Genomic DNA, 20,485 nt, shown 5'->3' with positions numbered 1-20,485 from the left:
CACACTCACTCAATCTTATAGCCAGTCACAGACATTCACTTTTTAATACACCCACTCACACCTACTCACTTACCTATACACACTGAAACAACTACTCACTCACCAATATAGCCACTCACACACCCACTCTCTCACCCGCGCAGCCACTCCCACTGCCACTCACTTACCAAAACAGGTACTCACACACCTACTCACTTACCCATACAACCACTGACACAGCTATTCACTCACCCATACAACCATTTAAATACCCACTCACATACCCACAAAACCACTTACATTCCTATTCGCACATCCATACAACCACTCACACACTCACCCTTACAGGCATTTACTCTCTAATACAGTCTCTCACATCCACTCACCTATACACTCTAAAACAGCTACTCACTCACCCATTCAGCAACTCACAACACAACCCCACCCCTTCACCCATACATCCATTCACACATCTACTTAGTCACCCATTCAGCCACTCACACACCCATTCACACATCTATACAGCCAATCACATGGCCACTAACTCACCCATACAGCCACTCACATACACACTTACTCTCCCATATAGCTATTCACACAGCCACTCACTCGCTCATACTGTTACTCACATACCCAGTAACACATCCATACAGCCACTCACAAACCTACTCTTATACCCATACTGCCACTCAGACATCCACTCCCACACTGATACAGACAGTCACACAGCCACTCAGATTATATATGTTAGAAATGGTATCACTAATTACTAGTACAGAAAGAAAAGTAATTTAACGTATGCTGTAGCTTAGTATATATCTTTAAGTCTCTGAAACATTTTGCAAGACACTTACACTCCAGGATGATGTCATCAGTGATGTCATTTGAGATGTCATCTGTGATGGCACTGACCAAGAGTGATGTAATATGTGAGGTCATAAGCAGTACATTGCGGGTGCATAAATTATATTTAACTCACCTAACTCTGACTGCTGGATTTCTATTGTTTTGTATGAGTTAAATCTGACCCTAATTATAACGTCCCTTTAACCTTTTTTTTTTTCAGTGACTATATATATATATATATATATATATATATATATATTATTCTTCGTTTCCCCGCAGGGCTGGGTTCTCGCGCACTCACGGAAGAAACAATTCGTCACCAATTCAAATCGTCAGATTTCTTTCTTTATTTACAGCATGCCAGTTAGAAAAACTCTACGCGTTTCAGTCCCACCACACCAGGGACCTTGTTCACGAGACTGGTCTTTGCTAAAACTTTTTTTGTTTGTTTTAAATCCACCTCTACAATCAACAGTGACATCACTTCCTTTTCCGGAGCTAGGCATTCTGGTAAATGAAGTCCAAACAATTTTAACTTAATACATTGTGATGTTGCAAATTAAGTCAAACAGAAACTGGGAATTTTTACCCTTTGGTAAGGTGGCAAAGTAATGATAGCGATATACACATAATGCGACAACCGACCTCAACAATGCAATAATATATCTGAATTGCAAATCACTTTACATTGAATATGGCCCTCTGGTGGGTCATCTTTTTTAAATCAAGGTGATACACTCATAATTAAATAATATGAGTCCCAGCTAGGTATCGAAATTGCCCTCTGGTGGGCCCTCATTAGTTAGGCAATATTTTATTTCTAGTTTTCCTCCCAGTCTATTGTTCATTTTTTTCTTTGAGATTAATACTATTCTGCCCAGTGCTCCCGAGTCCACCCCAGCTGTGAAAAAATCAAAATTTAAATTTAAAATTAAAACAGCACAAATCGTTGACAGTTACAGAAAATGTCACTCATAATGAAAGATAGTTCTGCAGTTTATAGATGGTAATGGAGTTATTCGTCTTGATTTAGACCATCGGGGTCAAGGTTCTGAAATTTAGAATATGCTTCGATTCTTTTTGCCTCATCACTCTTTCACGGTCTCCTCCTCTGGGATGTATTCCCACTGCTTCAATGGCATAGAATTTAAGATCTTTCCAGTTTCCTTTGTGTGCCTTCTCCATGTGTTTGGCCACCGCATTGCTCCTATCGGTGTTGATTGTGGCCCTTACGTGTTCCAAAATGCGTTTTTTCAATTCGCATTTTGTACTCCCCACATATTTCATTGAGCAGGGACATTCAATAATGTAGATTACAAATTGGGTCTTGCAGTTGATCAACTGTTGGATTTGCCACATGCGTTTGTTTGCCATGGGTACTTCCTTGGTGTTTTGTGCGATTGCACAGACTTTGCAACATGTGCATTTAAAAAATCCTTTGGGTTTGAGCCAAGTGGCTTGTTTCTTAGGATTCCTGAAGTGACTGTGAACTAATTGATCTCTTAGATTTTTTGCCCTTCTATACGTTATATTTGGGTGATCCCCCATTATTGCAGCTGTAGTAGTATCCATGTGAAGGATGTGCCAGTTTTTGCAAAGAATTTGCATCACTTTTGCATTTTCTGTGGAGTGAGTTGTTATAAACCTCATTTTGTTTTCTTCGTTTGTTTCTTTAGGTTTTTCTTTCACATTTTGCAAGACACTTACACTCCAGGATGATGTCATCAGTGATGTCATTTGAGATGTCATCTGTGATGGCACTGACCAAGAGTGATGTAATATGTGAGGTCATAAGCAGTACATTGCGGGTGCATAAATTATATTTAACTCACCTAACTCTGACTGCTGGATTTCTATTGTTTTGTATGAGTTAAATCTGACCCTAATTATAACGTCCCTTTAACCTTTTTTTTTTTTCAGTGACTATATATATATATATATATATATATATATATATATATATATATATATATATTTATTTTTTTCCAAAACGTTGAGTAAAAAACAAAAACGTGGCGCACACTCTCAAAGATGATTAATTAATTTTATTCTGCTCCAAACGGCAGACAAACGCGTTTCAGCCATGCTGGCCTTTGTCAATGTCGATGCACACAATGTTTACAATGATTATATGCACGTCATATCCCCCCACATCATCTATAATTGAGATTAAAAGAGGACTACACAACAACATCTCTTTCAAATAGCATAGGTCTAAGAGCGGCCATCTTGAACTGAACGAGAGTATAATGAATTCTATATCTCAAGTTCACAGAATATACAAGAGGCATCCCATGCGTTATTCTATAAAGTTATTCTAATTTTTCATTGAGTAAGATTTCGCCCTGAATGGGTAAGTTATGGCCTCAACATCTCAAAATGTATCATTTAATGTTTTCCTATAAGTGGGAATTTGACGTTAATTAAAAACAATCAAGAAATCTTTACAAAATATCAATTACTCAGGAGGGGAGAGCATTAAACCCAATACAATTCTACATATTAAGCAATTGATACATTACTTAATGTCTTATCATGATTAACACTCCTCCTATATTCACCAAATATCAATTGCTATAAAGAAGACAAACAATATTTCAAAACAGTATTTCAATTAATTCACTCATAAATCATTATACCCATCAAAAAACACAACTAAGATTCCTGCTTCATTTCTAGAATCATTTCCTTTTCCCCCCTTTTTTATTATATTATTTCCCACTTCTTTGTAGGTCTCATCTAATCATTTTCTCTATTCTATATCTTCTCTCATATTATATTCATTCATCTGATTTCACTGTAATTAATAGAGAGAGAATTTTAGTTCAGGTTGTTTCTCTTTTCCTTCTTCCTACAGTCTTTAGCCAACATGTATCCACATTTATTCTTCACACCATCTCTCCTAAGAGGTGGAACCCGATCCAGACAGAAGAATTTCAGTAAATTACTATTGTTTTTATGCCTTTCTGCAAAATGCCTGGCCACAGGGTAATTACTGTCTATTTTGGATATAGCACGCATGTGCTCTAAGATCCTCTTCTTTGTCTGATGTATCGTGCTTCCCACATATCGTAGGTTGCACGGACACATCAGACAGTAGACTTGAAATCTGAATTACAATTAAGTAATTTGGTGACAATTTTAGCTTGTTCACTACCAGGGACAGTGTAGGTTTTCACTACTGCACTGTTTTTACATGCCTTAAATTTCAGGCATGGATAGAAGCCCTTTACATCATATAGGCTAATGTCCTTTTTAGTGAAATAGCTATGCACTAACATATCCTTAAGAGAAACATTTTTTCTATAGGTTATGCTTGATTGTTTGGTTATCTGCTGGCCAATGACTATATCTGCCTGGAGCATACTCCAGTGGTTCTTTAAAATTTGACGAATCTGTCCTGAATCTGAAGAGAAAGTTAAAATGAGTCTAGTAGTATCATCACTATTCTCTTTAGAGGGTTTACTTAGAAAATCTTCTCTTCTTCCTTCTTCTGCCCTGACTGTTGCTGCTTCTAAAATCCGCTGTGGATACCCTCTCTGTTTAAAGCGCTCCACAGCTTCTTTAGTGGATATTTTGTAGTCTTCTTTTGTGGTGTTATTTCTTTTTAAGCGAAGATATTCACCATGTGGAATGCTGTTCACCAAACAGCGCGGATGTTGACTGGTGAAAAAAAAAAAGTATATATATATATATATATATTCACTGAAAAAAACATAGGTTTCAGGTACGTTATAGTTAGGAATTAGCATTTAAAAAACCTTAGAAATTCACTGAAAAAACCATAGGTTTCAGGGGCGTTATAGTTAGCTGGACTTTTCACTCGTACAAAACCATTGAAATTCCCCCGTTATAGTTAGTTCAGCTAACTATAACTCGCGCGCCCGCAATGCACTGCTGATGACGTCACATATTACATCACTCATGACATGGTCAGTGACATCACTCAAAAAACAATTAATAAATACATAACTTAGCATTTAAAAAAACATACAAATTCACTGAAAAAACCATAGGTTTCACACACGTTATAGTTACGAATTAGCATTTAAAAAACCTTGCAAATTCACTTAAAAAACCATAGGTTTCACACATGTTATAGTTAGCTGGACATTTCACTCGTAAAAAACCAATGAAATTCACCCGTTATAGTTACTGCAGGCAACTATAACTCACGCGACCGCAATCCTCTGCTGATGACGTCAGATATTACATCACTGATGACATATGTGTCTTTATGAAAAATAAATATTTGTAATATATGTATAGCTAAAGATTAATGGAAGAAGACATGGGTAAATAAGTGTCTAAATACAGTGATGTAATATCTGATGTCATCAGCAGAGGATTGGGGTCGCGTGAGTTATAGTTGCCTGCAGTAACTATAACGGGGGAATTTCATTGGTTTTTTACGAGTGAAATGTCCAGCTAACTATAACATGTGTGAAACCTATGTTTTTTTAAGTGAATTTGCAAGGTTTTTTAAATGCTAATTCGTAACTATACCGTGTGTGAAACCTATGGATTTTCAGTGAATATATATATATATATATATATATATATATATATATATATATATATATATCCAAGTACCGCTGAGAAAATTGAAGATGACAGGTGATGCCACGGCTCCAAATAACAAGCGGACACGGACCTTCAATTGAGTGCTGATTTTATTTCATATGCAGTGTCGTCTTTATATATATATCCAAACCAAAACCAGTGTGTCTCCTCCTTGCACCAGAATACGGCACAGCGACCCAAGGTGAATTTCTCCATATTACTTTATTACAGATTTGTGTGCTATGACTTGTTTCGGCAGGATCCTCTGCCTTGATCACACTAGTGGGGCTAGTATCATAGGTAAATCTGAGTTTGATTATGTTGTTGATGAGGGCTGCTATGTATTCACCAGCTGACTCCTCTGTCCCTCTCCAAATGATAAAAATATTGTCTATATATCTCTGCCAACGGATGACGTTTCCCACCCAGTCATCATAGTAGTCTGACCAGGCCACCCGCTTCTCCCACCATTCGAATAGAATTTGTGTGAAAGTAAATGCCAACGAAAGAGAGACCAATTGTACAATAGAATATACGTAGATATGACATGTAAATTTACAATAGGCTGACATCTCTTTCCATGATCATGATTAAGAAAAGTATATATATTTGAATGCAAATTGTTATTGATTCCAAGATGGTGCCAAAGTGAGATTAGGCCCATACAAGGTGGAATTAGCAACCCAGCGAGCCCATTGAGGGCGATATGGTCTTTCAAATAGATTTTGTAAGAAAGCTGATGACAACGTGAAATACATTAATTGCATAACTGAATGTATATAGACATAATATGAAATTAAGAATATGTTTACATCTCCATCTATGCCAGTGTTTCCCAAACTGGGGTCCGAGGACCCCCAGGGGTCTGTGGCACATTCCCAGGGGGTCCTCGGACAGCAATTTTAAAAACACATCAAAGTTCTTTGTGAAATTAGCAGTTTTCGAGCAACTATAAAAGTGTCAAGAAAATGCCAGTGATTAATGTACCTGCTGGAGAGAGATGAGAGTTTTGTCCAGTGGCAGCTTTGACTTATCTAATGTGACAATGAGAGTTAATATGCCTACTGCAAAGAACGTGTACAATGCATTTTAAAAAACAGTATTTTATGTGCATAGGTCAATGTGTTACTGATTTTGTCACAGAGATTCTTTCATCACTGTGCAATTTATAAGGGACAATAGTAATCTAGCAGTGTCCTATAAACTGTCATCAAAGAGCTGCTTGCAAACTGCATGGTAAAAGTTAGCAACATATGTTTATTCCCAGTCTATCATTATCCTGATGCTGCTATGTTCCCACTTCCTGCACATGAACAATTCTGTAATGCTGTTTTGTCACTTCTATGTGTGCTGCCTAATGCAGCACACATGGAAGTTACAAAACTTCATTTTTATTAAATATTGTTTATCTGCAGGAAGGGTCACCTTCCTTAACATAAACAATCAAAGGTGTTTTGCTTTTTCCGTTGGAAAAAGCAAACACGAGGAGAAATAAGGCATTTCTCCTCATTTCGCAAAGTTAAGACCAGGTTTTTCACCGTCTTAATTCTGGTGCTGTCTCCTATTTAAGCTGACCTTGTAAATAGAGGGCAGCGTCAAAATAAATGGATGTCGGAGTGAAACGCCCACTGCAACTCCCACTGCCCACCTTTTTCACGCTAACCATTTCGTGAAAGGGGGCCTTATTTACAAGGCAGCGTTAAGCCACAATAAGTGGCTTAACGCTGCCTTGTAAATAAGGCGAAGCCCCTATTGCCACAGGAACATCGCTAAAAGTGACGTTCCCATGGCGATAGGGACTTGTAAATATGCCCCTGAAATCCTTAGTAATTCGAGTATTTGTTTTGTGTGCACACGTGTTTTTATTTTTTTTTAATTACTGTTTTAATGTTTGAAATTTAAATCCTACAAATTGTTTGGGGGTCCCCGGCTTTCAGTGGTGACTCAATGGGGGTCCTCAGGAGTCAAAAGTTTGGGAACCACTGATCTATGCTAATGATTATTAAAAGCGCTGTGTATGCAAGTTGATAGATGTTCCACGATGGCGCCCAAAAAACGACTCATTCAAAGCAATGTAATCCCATAGTCCACCAACTATGTCAATTAACTCTGTTGCTGTGATCACAAGATAAAAGTAAGCATAATGCAATGTCGGCCAACATTGATAAAGGCAGTCAGTGCCGAAACGCGTCTGAGCGTCCAGCAGGGGCAATAAAGTTTTGTCCTGTACCCCTCGCGAGTGCTGGAATTCTTTTGAAGCCGTGAGATTACATACCACACCGTTCCTACGTGGACCACAAACCCATCCACGAGTGTGGAATCAAGGGAACACAAAAAGCTGTGCATATATATAAATATATTCCTCTACATTTACAAAATAACAGTACCAGGTATATAGTAAAAGGCCTTTAACACCCATCATTCTCAAATTAGAAAATACCTATCCCCATTAACTACCTGGACCGATTCTAATAGAGTCCTACATATAGTCAGTGGCCATTCAATGCCTATAAGCCCCCATGCATGCTATGCCCATTTTCCATCAGAATTCTCTAAATAACACTGCCAGGTATACATAACAGCCATTTACCTCCCATCATCTCCAAAATAAAAATATGTAGGCCCATTTCCGCTCCACACATCACTACGCTAGAGTGGCAGGTATATGTAACAGCCATTTAATACCCATTAACCCCCATAGTTCCCAAGGTACACATCTATGTCCATTTACTTCAACATTTACTGAAACCAGTAACACTCATATAGTAAAAGTCAGTTCAAACCCATCAAACTCAATATGGTAATTCACCATCCTCATTTCCTAAGTGCATCAATTCTATTAGAATTCCAAACATATTAAGTTGCCATCGAATTCCCATAATGCCCAATGTAAAAAATAGTATTGTCATTTCCTCTACAAGAATGACAAAAATAAAGTGACAGTATATTTAACAGCCATTTTACACCCTCATCCCCCTTGCAAAAATTGCTAAGCCCACTATCGGAAGAGGATTAACTAATATTCCGTCCTTTCTTATGTGTAAGAGCCAATTAGCATCCATAATTATACACATTATTTATTCCCATTTTCCTAACAGGATCACATTAGAATATATGGGAAACTGTATTCAACTACCATTTAACCACCATCATTTCCAAGTAAATAATATGTATGCCCATTTCTTCTTCACAAATCTCTACACTACAGTGGCAGGTATATGTAACAGCCATTTAATACCCATTACCCTATCCTCCATGCAGAAATCGTTATTGCCATTATCGCAAGAGGACTATATAAAATACTGTGCCCAGGACATGTAGCAGTCATTAACACCCCATTATCCGCCACGCAAACATTATCTGTTCCCATTTTACCAAAATAATCATAATAATATAGGGGGGAGGTTTACAACTACTGTTTACAGCCCATAATTCCTTGTGGGTAAAATAGCTATCATACTTTTCTTACAGTAGTGATGAAACTACAGTGGCAGGTATATGTAAAGCCACTTAACGCCCATCCTCCCCGATGTAGGAAATCCCTATACCCATGTCCTACATACAACAATCCAGATACTGTCCTAAATATATCCAATTACGATGTAAACCCCATAATCCACCATGCTGAACACAGCTATACCCATTTTTCTTTGACACTTACTAACGAACAGTACCAGGTATATGTAATAGCTATTTAATACTCATCACCCTCAATGCAGAAAATCTACATCTCCATTTGTATCCTGAACAATCATAATACGTTCCTAAATAGATTCAATGGCCATGTAATGCCCAGAGTCCCCCACGCAGAACACAGGTATGCCCATTTGCTTTAACATTTATTAACCAATAGTATCAGGTATATGTAAAAGCCATTATATGTCCCTCATCCCTGATGAATAAAATCCCTATCCCCATTTAGTACCCGGAACAAACCTAATACAGTCCCAAATACATTCAATGATCCCCAATGTAAAAAATAAGTATTCTTATTTCCTCAACACGAAGGACTAAAATACAGTGACAGGTATATTTAACAGCCATTTAACACCCATCATCCCCCACCTAGGAAATCGCTATGCCCACTATCCCATGAGGAATAACAATTAGTTGATCCTTTTTATAAGTAAAAGCCAATTGCCATCCGTAATCCCCCATGTAAACATGAAGCTAAGGGGTCTCAATAAAATACTTTGCCCAGGATTTGTAGCACCACTTATCCCCCATAATTCCCTAATGTAAAAATGAATTATTCTCATTTTACTAATAGGGCCATTAGAAAATAGGGAAAATGTATTTACGAGATGTTTGAAGACATTAATCCCCTGTGAGTAAAGTAGCTATTGCCATTACCTTTCAAGCAGCATGAAAATACAGTGGCAGGTACATGGAAAAGCCATTTAACGCCTATCATCCCCAATGTAGAAAACCCCTATACCCATTATCTGTCTGCAACAATCCCAATACTGTCCCAAATATATTCACTGGCCATGTAATCCCCCATCATCCCCCATGCAGCTAACATTTATACCCATTTTTTTCTTTGACAGTTACTAAATAATAGTACCAGGTATATGTGAAAGCCATTTAAAGTCCATCATCCCCAATGTAGAAAATCACTATCCCTATTTGGTACGTGGAATAATCTGAATTTATTCCTAAATAGTTTCAATGGTCATATAACTCTCTTAATCCCCCATGCAGAACACAGCTATGCCCATTTCTCTTCAACATTTACTAAATAATAGTACCAGGGATATGTAACATCCATTTAACCCCTATCATCCCCATGTAAAAAATACACATTCACTACACTACAGTGACAGTGGTATGTAACAGCTGTTTAACACCCATTGTCCCCCATATACACATCATTATTGCCATTATCCCAAGAGGGCTACATAGAATACTGTGCCCAGGACATGTGACAGCCATTTACCCCCAGCCCCCATAATCCACCATGTAAACGTTATCTATTCCCATTTTTCTAGCACTACCATTATGCTATAGGGAACACATATTCAACAGTTGCTTCAAGCCTATAATCCTCTATGAGTAGAATAGCTATGTAATTTTCACACAATAATCATGAAAATACAGTGGCAGATATAGGTATTGGCCATTTAGCACCGTTCATCACTGATGTAGACAATCCTTACCCCTATTTCCTACCTAGACCAATCCTAGAATAACCTCATATATATTTAGTGGCAATGTAATGCCCAGATTCCCCCATGCAAAAACAAAGCTTTTTCCATTTTCTGTCAACATTTTCTGTCACAATTTACCAAACACCAATACCAGGTATATGCAATGGCCATTTAGCCCCCCCCATCATCCCCATGTAAAAGTCGCAGTCAGTGCTGATTTGTTATTGCAATACTTCATCCAATAATACCTCTTTCGTATTGTATATTGTGCGTTGACTACCACTGAAAATAGCTCCATTGCTGCTGTTGTGACCTAAAAATGTAACAGTTAAATCAGCATTTAATCGCCTGGAATGTACAATTGCATAAAACATCATATCCTATAGAATAACCTAACACACACATATATATATATATATATATAGATATAGGTATGTATGTGTGTATGTATTTATATATATATTCACAGAAAAAACCATAGGTTTCACACATGTTATAGTTAGCGGAAATTTTACTGATAAAAAACCAATGAAATTCCCCCGTTATAGTTAGTGCAGGCAACTATAACTCACGCGACCGCAATCCTCTGCTGATGCTAATACTGTATTTAGACACTTATTTGCCCATGTCTTCTTCCATACATTTTTAGCTATACATATATTACAAATATTTTTTTTTCATAAAGACACATATGTCATCAGCAGAAGATTGCGGTCGCGTGAGTTATAGTTGCCTGCACTAACTATAACGGGGGAATTTCATTGGTTTTTTATCAGTAAAATTTCCGCTAACTATAACATGTGTGAAACCTATGGTTTTTTCTGTGAATTTGCAAGGTTTTTTAAATGCTAATTCCTAACTATAACGTGTGTGAAACCTATGGTTTTTCAGTGAATTTGTACGGTTTTTTAAATGCTAAGTTACTTTACGCCATTCGTGGTGTGCGCGCCCACTTAACGCAGTTCGTTCCGTGCGCGCACGTGCGCTTCGCGCACCGTGCGCGCACAGTGAGCACGCGGTGCGCTTCGCGCACCGCGCACCCACTTTACGCAGTTAGTGCCGTGCCCACGTTACGCTAGATGGGCCATGTACGCACGATGCGCTTCGCGCACCGTGCGCACATTGAGGACATATTATGCGCTTCCTTGTGATAGGTAATCTGTTGAATTTTTTGGGGAAATGCTGTGCTCTTATAAGTCATGCACAAATGGTGGCCTTCGGCCACCATTTGCACACGGGGTGGAGAAAGTGTGGATTTTTTTTTTTTATAATTTTTTACCGTACGCGTACGGTAAGCGTACAGTAAGCGTAATCGGCGAAATTTTCGAAAAATTAAAATTTACCGCTTTTTGCCTTGGGGGATCTTTGAAGACTCAACTAACATGGTTATGTGCATGGGCGCTGTCTAAACAGCCCCTTTATATGTTTTTGGCATTTGTTTATCAGCTCCCCCCTCAGAGTGCGAGAGAGAAAATGGCGTCCGCCGGTTCCTGGTTTCGACCGATTCGAATGTTTACTAAGAACTAAGAGCCAATCAGAATCGCGCTCGCGCACGCCACCGTACGCGTACGGTAAGCGTACCGTAAGCGCACCGTAAGCTGGCTCAGATATATATATTGATTTAACGGCTATTTTCTCAGAATCTACTGAACAGATTTACACCAAACCTACAAAAGGCACTTCCTTGACCTGAGGACTACCTCTCTGCCAAATTTCTAGTAATTCTGTTCAGCCGTTCGGGCTGTAGCCCTGTCTAAAGGTCCTACGGAAAAATGCATGGGAAAAACGCGTTTTGGGACCCCCCTTTTATCTCAGCCCCTGCTTGACGAATCCCCCCGAGGCTTTCAGGGTAGGAGCGGAGCGTAGCGCCCCACCTATTTTGAAAAATTCGCGAGGATTCGTCGACCGGCGCCAAAGTTATTCAAAATAGAATGTTGAGGTTTTCCTATGGAAAAGGGGTCCTAACTATAACTACCTACTGGCGACCGCCAGTAGGTAATTCACTGAAAAAACCATAGGTGTCATTTGAGATGTCATCAGTGATGTCATCAGTGATGTCACTGACCATGTCATGAATGATGTAATACGTGATGTCATCAGCAGTGCATTGCGGGGGCGCGAGTTATAGTTAGCTCAACTAACTATAACAGGGGAATTTCTATGGTTTTCTATGAGTGAAATGTCCAACTAAATATAACATCCCTGAAACCTATTGTTTTTTCTGTGAATTTCAAAGGGTTTTTAAATGCTAATTTCTAACTATTACGTGCCTGAAACCTATGTTTTTTTCCAGTGAATTTCCAAGGTTTTTTAAATGCTAATTTCTATCTATAACGTGCCTGAAACCTATGGTTTTTTCTGTGAATTTCTAAGGTTTTTTAAATGCTAATTTCTAACTATAACGTGCCTGAAACCTATAGTTTTTTCAGTGAATTTCTAAGGTTTTTTAAATGCTAATTTCTAACTATAACGTGCCTGAATCCTATGATTCTTTCAGTGAATTTCAAAGGTTTTTTAAATGCTAATTTCTAATTATAATGTTCATTAAACCTATCTTTTTTCTGCGTTTTTTAATTATCAACCCATTCTCAACTTGGTGAAAACTGCAAATCTCACCACTCTTCCATCGATACCTTACGCCAATAAAATTGCCACAAATGAGAGCCACAACGAACGCTAATGAAATGCAAAGTAGGCGTTCCCGTTAAAAAAAAACATGAAAAAACCACTTCCCCATATTTTCAACGACCAGCAAATCTGCAATGCGATCCAAAAAGCAGGTGATAAGCTGAGTTAGCAGTAACAAATTAACATCAACCTTTAACTGGTGTAAGGAGGTCGACTATCTACTCCGTGAATTGGACCCAACTCACAGCCACATCTAAAGACCAACACGCGATAGCGCTACTGATCATGCAGGTCCGACACGCAACAAGACTTCAACACCCAGCGCCACCACCACCAGAACTTACCCCCCCTGCACCACCCCACTTACTACCACCAAGGCAGCGCAAAACAGGACAACGGACCTTCCCAAAACATCATGACCCTCAGCCACACAATAGCTGAATGTTGGGAGATGTGGCAACCAACTATATATGAAGGAGGCAAGTCACCCTTTACCAATAAAGCACACAATGCTAAGTGTAACGCTGATATGCTGCACAGACCTCACTATACAAAGCACAAACCTCTCCATGTGGCGATATACTGTTGATACTTGTAGTGTAGTGCACAGTGGACACAACCATGTGGGGAAGATCTCGGTCATGTAGCTGTGCTGTCCCCCCCCGGAAGCGGAAGCGGAGTGGGCTGCTCCAACGTATGCCACTCCAGCGTAGCAGTATGAATAAATAGGCCAGGCCCTAGGCGTGGTTCACTTGAGGGAAGACCAACAAGTCTGTCTCAGTGGCAGCACTCACCCTGGCATGTGGCTGCCACCATAAGCGCGGGCCTAATCGACACAGGCCCCCTGTGAACCCAGCGGCACAGCACCGCAGACTTATGTCTGTACCGACTACTGCCTTCGATCTACACTATGGACAGCAGCGCTCACAATTCAGATGCAGTGGTGATTGCAGATGTCGCAGTCCAGTTCGCAAGACAGTTTCGAGTGCGGCCCGCCCAGACAACGCATCATCGCACGGTGCGCACACGCTGTGTGCTTCAGGTGCTACTAACTCACTGCACCAGTAATCATCGCCAAGTAGCTGTGCGCCCATCCTGACCACTGCCTCCGCCCTACACTGGGATTACACGGTTCACAATTCAAGATTAGTAGCGATGCTAATTGTGTAAGACACTGTAATAGGTTAAGAAGACCACATGCTCCCAATCTGTGCAGCTCAAGTCAACGTCACCTGCCTGTGGAAGACCGACGACACGTGGTGCCAACTAACCTTGTTCAACACAAGCCAATCCCACATGTGTAAGTGTGTCCTGAGTTCTGAATTGCAGCGACCACAGCACCAGACTCCCTTCGATCAGTGCGGGGTATTTCCATATGGAAGGCCGGTGACACGTGGTGCCACTGAACCTGTAGTACGCAGGCGGGGCCACCAACGTATGCACATGGCAGTGGGCCCTTGCTCACCGCTACCTCTGGCCTACACTGTGGAAGACCGGCAACAAATGGTGCCACTAACCGTCTTCAACACAAGCCGATCCCACATGTGGAACTGTGTCCTAAGTCCTGAATGGTAGTGACCCTAACTCCGTGAGACAACCACAGCACCAGACTCCCTTCGATCAGTGAGGCATATTTCCATATGCAACGTCGGCGACACGTGGTGCCAATAACTCTGTTCAACACAAGCCGAACAATCCCACATGTGGAACTGTGTCCTGAGTCCTGAATGGCAGTGACCCCAAGTCCATGGCAGCGACCACAGCAGCATACTCCCTCTGATTAGTTAGGCATATTTCCATATACAACGGCCGTGACACGTGGTGCCAATAACTCTGTTTAACACAAGCCGAACAATCCAAGATGTGGAACTGTGTCCTGAGTCCTGAATGGCAGTGACCCCAAGTCCATGGCAGAAACCACAGCACCACACTCACGAGGATCAGTGAGGGGTATTTCCATATGCAACTACAGACTCCAATAGGCAACTAACTATCACAGTCCTAAACTCTACATATTATCCTTTTAGTATCCTCGCTTCAAGAATTCTTTTTTTATATCAGTTATAGCTTTACTACAATGACCAAATTAATCTTCAAATGCAAACTAACATGGAATAGCAGTCTAGACTACAGGCAGTACAGCTCGCAATTCCAATTTTAAATGCTAATTTCTAACAACAAGATTGTACTCAGAAAATACAACACTTCATCAATGTATTCTATACTTATTTCATCTTTTCATCATCCGCCTACATTGCCCTCAGTAGGGCTCACAATGAAAATTATTTCTACATTCTTTAACTACAGAGTCCACTAGGCAAGTAACTATTACAGGCCTCAAATCTACATAATATCCTTTTAGTATCCTTTCTTCTTGAACATTTTTTAAATCAGTTATAGCTGACCAAATTCATTTTCAAGTACAAATGAACACTCAGCAGTCTACACTACGGGCAGCAGACCTCACAATTTGAATTTTGGACACGTGGTGCCAACTAACACTGTCCAACACAAGCCGATCCCACATATGTAACTGTGTCCTGAGTCCTGAATGGCAGTGACCCCAAGTCCATGGCAGGGACCACAGCACCAGACTCCCTTCGAGCAGTGAGGCATATTTCGATATGCAAGGCCGGGCGACACGTAGTCCCCCTAACCCTGTATAACACAAACCGATCCCACATGTGTACTGTGTCCAGAGCCCTGAATGGCAGTGACCCCAAGTCCGTGGCAGCGACCACAGCACCAAACTCCCTTCAGTCTTATTTGTTGTTCTTTTCTTTAAATAATTTTTTTATATGTAAAGCTATACATGACTAAGATTCTTCTTTGTCCAAACGCACAGGGATACTTCCAGGCCCAAGAAGGTTGTTGGGGGTATGATGGTAATGTGGGAAGAGGGTGCGTTACCTGCTGATGTGGGGAGAGGCAGCATCATAGGGGTATCTATCACAGAAAGAACTCCGATATGTTTTCACAAATGCCTCGGACAAATGCCAGCTGACAATTTAATGCAGACTAGCCGTTCCCATACAAAAAGACATGAGGTGCACCTTTGCGATTTATTCTAAATACTAAAATCCTGTATTGAATTGCACTGAGGTAGTGGCTGCACTGACAGTGTACACACAAAATCAATTAAGAACTCTCATTGTATTTATATTGATTGGGAATAGTGTGTCAAGTGCTGGATCTTGACGAGATACACTGCTCAGTTCGTATATTGTTCGTATATTGTTCTGCACAACTTTCACACCAACTGCAATGCGAAACGAATTCCGGCGATAAGCCACGTTAGCACCAGGTATTTTACACCTGCTTTCTGCAGGTGTTATGCAGGACGACTACCTGCACCATGAAACGGAACACAGCCAAGAGCCACACCAGAACACCCACAGGTGCCATAGAATCAGTGAGCATGATGCAGGGATACCCATGAGGGCCACAAGACTCATCGCAACAACTCCAGGACCGCCAACGCCCCCCAAACCCGCTTCTGAGCAAGTTTGTCCCTGTGGTCATTGTCATAGCATGATAGACACAAGCCCTGCAACATCAGTGTGCTGTCACCTCAGCGTTGGCAGTGAGCCTGGACAAGTAGCTACGCACACATACTCCTGCATGCACATCCGGCATGTGCTGGTCCGGAGTACACAGGTCACCGCAGGGGTGTGCCTATCCGGCAAGGGGAACAGGGTGTCTCAGACATGTCCGTATTCAGGATGTGTGGCAAGTGTGTCTCTGTGTTCTGGTGTGGCCTGCCACAAAGGCTGCAGCACTCGATGTTGTAAAGTGCCAAGCACCACCTCCAAACGGCACTGTGATGGTGTAGTTTGAATGTAGCAGGACATGCACGAATAGGCATTACAATGGTGTGCCGTACGAGTGTACGAGATACAACAGCGCACCATAGAAAAGTGTGGGGGCTCGTGGGAGGGAGAAAGCAGCTGTTTGGCAATGTACCACACAGTGAATTCGCCCATGTGCCATGTGTTGGGCATCTCATCCATGATAACCACGGTCGCAGACATCCCACAACACCAATGACCGGCCTTTGTACACATCCTGTATGAATGCAGCGTGGTTTTCACTTCTATGCTCGTTCAGTGCTATGATGTTGGTGGGTTGTGTGACTTGTGCTCCTTGTTGGTGTGTTTCATTTTGGCCGTTGTTCGTCTATACTTGTGCTGTACTTAATTGGGCATGGGTGCCATTCTGCCCATCTCCCCCCGTCCCCCCACTCCCTGCTTCTTCCTCTTCCTGATGCTGTTGTGTCTATAATTTTGTTGTTCCACACATAAACACATGTAGAGAACAAAATAGAATAGTTCTTTGATTCTTTTAGGTTTCAAAACTTCTCTCTATTGGTTTCTTTTTAATTTCCCATATAAACAATTTTTTAAGATTCAACAACACATAGAAGTCAGAAGTGTAACGTATTCTATCAACACACTTTCTAGAACATTCTACAACACGTGCAGGTTAAAAGATCTTCCACAGTTGTGCTGCAGCGGCTAGGGCACATTACTTCACACCATAAGGCACAAAGTTTAGGCTCACGCGTTCATCCCTGACTCCCGCAGCAGCTCATCTTAGCAGCATCAGACTACGCAATACCTCACTTAATTTCCGTACCCAGCACTTTCAGACTGGTAGGTATGAGTAGTTCGCTTTGCACCCCCTCTATACCACACCCTAAACACCCCACAGAGGTTACAGTGCTCCTACCCTCCTCTTTCCCACATTTTTTGCCCTTTTTCCCCCTTACTTGCTTCAACGGAATCACAAAATGGCGGCCAACACTTCCTAGTTGCAAACGCTCGCAGCGCTTGCAGCCAATCAGCAGCAAGTTTGTGCTCGTAACGCCTCAGCCAATCAGATGGCAGAATTCCCAAATATTGATATCTGTAAATTTTGATAATTCTCAAAAACTACTGAACGGATTTACACCAAATAAACAACAGCATGCTTTCTAGACCAAAACCCTTCTCCCTGCCAAATTTGGGGTAATTCCGTTCACCCGTTCGACCTGTAGCCTTGTCTAAAGTTTCTTATGGAAATTAACATTGAAAAAACACGTTTTGGGACCCCCTTTATTCTCAGCCCCCCCTTGACGAATCACCCCCAAACGTTCAACATAGGAGCTGATCTCAAAAAACAATTAGTTTTAAAAATTTAACGAAGATTCATCAATCGGCGCCAAAGTTATTGCGAATAGAATGTTGTCATTTTCCTATAGTAACTAAGTCCTAACTATAACTACCTACTGGCGACCGCCAGTAGGTAATATATATATATGGGTGAAAATATCTAGAAATGCACAGTATGTGAATGTCTATCAACAATATCAACAAAGTAGTGCTGAAAATACCATTAAAACACATCTTGATAAACAGTAACAAATGATGAATGCAGTTAGCTTTCACTTTGTACATGTAAGCATTTAACTACACTGCCACCAGTGGACACTTAAGAGAATGCAGCACGTCATCCTCAATGATCTTTTTAGTATGTCTATGAGAGATGTGAAACTTGAGTAGCTGTTATATACAGTACTATAGCAGTAGTGCGTGAGCCAACATATTAACAGGGAGAGCCAAGTTAAGGGTCTGTGTTGGCCAATACAGTCTGTCTTGGCTCTAAGAGCCCAGGCACGAGCTAAGTGAAGGGAAAATTTGACATGGAAATCGAGCTGCAATTAATATGCAAAAATATTATAAAGTGTCTTCAAAATTCAGTATAGTTCTTTGAAAGAATTCCATGTATGTACATCAGATTATTTCACTGCATTGAGAGGCAATTATTAAAAGTGATTGTTTTTAAACAATTATGCTCCAACCCCCACTCTGATGGCCATACCATTAGTGAACTCAGAGGCAAGTCACTTGTCATGTGCACCCTATATGTGGGCTACATTCTTATTTATTACATACACGCTGGGTCCGGTGGCTCAGTGGACTAATGCATCCACTTTAGGGGCCTGTGTTCAACCTCATAGTCACACGTTAAAATCCCGGCGGGTCAACTCAGCTTTTCATCCACTTGAGAAAGATAAAATGAGTACCATTGAGTTGGGTAACAATATACATCTGTTATTTCAGCACCAAAATGCCCCATTGCTGGGGTGAACGTGCGCTTTACAAATACACCTGTTATGTTCTGTTATTTTATAAAGAGCAACTTTAAAGTTTATTAAGACAAATACAAGAGGCATTTTTATGCAGCACACATCCTTACTTTTTTTCTCATATGCCATAATGAAAGAAATGCGAGATAAAATCATATAAAATAATTGCCTAGTGTCACTCAATTTGGTGAGTGGCCAAGCTGGGATTGAAACCAGGGTTTCTAGTCTCACGTTGTGTAATTCAGCCACTGGATTGGTATCCCTTTCTCATTTGTTTGAAGTCAACATTTAATATGTTATCTTTCATTTTTAGTGAATGAAGTTACAGCATGAGTAGCAGGCAGAAGCCACCAAAAAGCTCAGCTCATTTTGGGCTAGAGAGCTCAAGAGGACCTCGAGCTGAAATAGACCCTAGCATTTGCCTTGGGCCTTCAGGGGCCACCCACTTCTATACATTACTCTGGGTGTTGAGTGGCTGAAATGAGCTTAGATGCTGCTGCCAGTATGATACTTTATTCTTTAATGTGAGGATATCTTAGCTTGCACTGCCGATGCCTATCTTGTACCTGTGCTGCATGGCTGATAAATATGCTCATGTGTGTGAGTGTACGTATTTACACACAGGCTTGGACAGATGCTGTCCATCTTCTATGCATGTGAGGGAAACTTGCACTCCTGCCTGGGGTGGTACCTGCTTTCTGTGTGGAAGTCTTGCTATGTGCTATAGCTATGAGTGTGAGTCAAGCTTTCACTCCTATACCTCAGTGCTGTTCCTTACATTTGCACTAAATCTGAAATGCTGCTTGTTTGTTGTATTTAAGGGAGGTGTTAAATGGGGCTGCCCCTTGTTTCATGTCTTTGAAGAAAGCTTGCAGTTACCCTACCATACTACACTTTTTCCAGCTCTTTGAAAGAAGCTTACCCTGGTTAGACTTACGGAACTACTTTGCTCCATGTCTTTGAAGCAAGCCTGCACTGGCCCCTAGTACCACACTTGTTCCATGTCTTTGAATGTACCTTGCTCTGGCCCTGCTGTACCACACTTGGTCAATGTATTTGAAGGAAGCTTGCACTGGCTGGCACTGCAGTAGCACACTTGGACCATGTCTTTCATTGAAGATTGTGATGTTTTTGACAAGCGCTGTATGTCTTATATTTTTGAGCCAAGGATCCCCTGCACTTCTGCTCCCTT

This window comes from Triturus cristatus, chromosome 11 (assembly GCF_964204655.1).
Source record: "Triturus cristatus chromosome 11, aTriCri1.1, whole genome shotgun sequence".
NCBI classification, from domain to species: Eukaryota; Metazoa; Chordata; class Amphibia; order Caudata; family Salamandridae; genus Triturus; species Triturus cristatus.
This window is presented reverse-complemented; position numbering follows the sequence as displayed.